A 2,500-nucleotide genomic window follows, 5' to 3' on the forward strand; every position below is an offset into this window, starting at 1 on the left:
GTGATTTTCTTCTTTCTTCTTCTTTTTCTTTTTCTTCTTTTCTTCTTTTTTCTCTTTTTCTTCTTTTTCCTTTCTTCTTCTTGTTCTTCTTCTTCTTCTTCTTCTTTTCTTCTTCTTCCCTTCTTCTTTTCTGCTGCTGTTTGGGCACTTCTGTTTTTCTTCTCACTTCCTTTATTTCTGTTCTTCTTTCTTTTTTGCTTCTTCCGTGTCCACAGTTAGTCCTGCAATTGATTCAACAAAAAGGAAAACTTTGAGTAACGGGTAAGATATATATACACACTACGCACGTACAATATACATACATTTTTTTTTCTTTTCAAGTGCCCTGCCCCCACAAGGACTTTTGGCGATCATGGATTTCCATGATTTTCTTGGCAATTTAGAGCGGTGGTTTGCCTTTTGCCTTCTGCCCGGTTTTTTTTTATCGAGTCACCATCTCTATTTACCCGGGTCTGGGACCGGCACTGACTTGGGCTGGTTTGGGCCCCACCCAGTGGCTAGGTAGGCAATCGAGGTGAGGTTCCTTGCCCAAGGGAACAACGCGCCGGCCGGTGACTCGAACCCTCGAAATATATTATTTATATATGTATATTGTGTGTGTTTATTGCTGAAAGAATGAAGTTGAAGTTAAGAGAAGAAATTGCAGACGAACAAGCAGGTTTTCGCCCTGGAAAAGGTACCAGAAACCAGATTCTAAATCTGAAAATTTATAAAAGAGAAAAAACAGAGAACATCAGAAAGACCTATACCTGTGTTTCATCGATTACTTGAAAGCTTTGATAGTTGATCACGATATCCTCTGGAATAACATGAAGATATGAAGTTTCCAAAACACATCATCCACTAATAAAAACTATATATGACCAACAAAAAGCAACTGTAAGAACTACTTATGGGTTTAACCCGAATGGTTGGAGTCAACATATATTCTGAAAATTATGAGAGGTGCTCTAGAGAATTTTGAATTTCACCGGATACAAAAAGAAGAATTACCATTGCCAAAAACGCCACAGTTGCTCTCAATAACATCTGGAAAGACCAAGCATTACCTTACGGACAAAGCTGAGGTTATTTAACTCATTAGTTTTCCCAATTGCATCATATGGGTTTTGAGTGTTGGGTGCTGAAGTAGAAGACAAGAAAAGATCAAGTTTGAAATGGTTGTTACAGACGAGTACTGCGTATTAGCTGGACAGAGAAGAAGACGAATGATGAAGTGCTGAGAAAAAAAATTGTAAAGACCGGGTGTTGGGACATCTTGAACAGGAGAAAATTAAAGTTTATTGGTCATGTAATGAGAAGTAAGTATTGAGAAAAACTTGCTGACAGGGATGGTGATAGGAAACTGAGGAAGAGGCAAACCGAAGACAAGACTGAGCGACAATATTTGATATTTGCGGGCTGTCGATGGTACAAGTAGAAAGAAAAGCGTAAGATCGAGTTTAGTGGCGAAGGATGGTGGAGAGGTCCACGGCTGCTCAGACATGAGCATACCGTTATTAATGATGATGATCCCTATGACTAATAACTGAACCCAAATCTCTTTTACGACGTCCTCTCGAAGTTTGATATCTTGTCCTCAGTAATGCTGGAGTTTATGCTTCTTTAGTTTAAGGTTTGGTGAATATGTACTGATGGTAGTATCTCCAGTTGCAAATAATGGCAACACATTTTAGACACCATGCTTTATATAGGCTTACTCGATTACAATCACCACATTAATTTTAAGCCCGGCTCATGGCCGTAAACGAAGGAATCCTGCGCCCGCCGCACACTTACGCTCATACAACTGAAGCGCCGAGACGCGCACTGTTAGAATTAAGTTCAGGCCCAGCTGCCTATGTGTTTGAAGCATATATACTTGCCTATTTACCCCAAAGATATGGAATTCTTATTCAATTAACTTTTCTCTCTTCAATATGATGGTACCTTATTGAACTCGCTACTTGACACGCCCTTCTTGTGACAAACTTTCCTTATTATGCTCTCATTTTCTCGCAATTTAGTAAGGTGATTGACAAACACATTATCATCCTCCTCCTTAGCCCCTTTACTGGCCTGGTACACTTATGTTTCAGCTTCTGAAGACGATGACCCTCCTCGCTACTGAATGTTGCACCTCAGTGCGAAACCTCTGCCACACCCGCTACCCTGGCACGCGACGGCCTAGCGACTCTCGGATCACCAGGAACCATCTGTAGATAACAAACAGACCCTCTACTGCATCGTTTCAAGCGTTACAGTCGGCTCGAGGACGAGCCTTGCGCGTGGCCGAGCGATGTCAACAATACGTAGCAAGACGGGATGTACACCACACCTCCGTCCAAGCACGCAGCCCTTCTCCTTGGGCAGGACGCAGATGTCGCCGGCTTTCTCTTTTCGCACAGGAACAAACATCCGTCCTCAAAGGGAACCGCCGCATAAAAGGACACGTCCGTAAGGCAGAGACACACAGAGGGACACAGCAGACGGCCCAAGCCACACAGGGTCCAGCTCCACC

At 42.6% G+C, this 2,500-nt stretch overlaps 1 protein-coding gene across 1 annotated transcript in view; it reads right to left on the reverse strand.

Moving 5' to 3' along the window:
- LOC119580453 (alpha-(1,3)-fucosyltransferase C-like) overlaps nt 1–2,500 on the reverse strand; it is a 24,265-nt gene that overhangs the window by 6,876 nt on the left and 14,889 nt on the right. The gene's annotated exons all lie outside the window — the stretch shown is intronic.

Source organism: Penaeus monodon, chromosome 13 (genome assembly GCF_015228065.2).
Source record: "Penaeus monodon isolate SGIC_2016 chromosome 13, NSTDA_Pmon_1, whole genome shotgun sequence".
In the NCBI taxonomy this organism is placed as follows: domain Eukaryota; kingdom Metazoa; phylum Arthropoda; class Malacostraca; order Decapoda; family Penaeidae; genus Penaeus; species Penaeus monodon.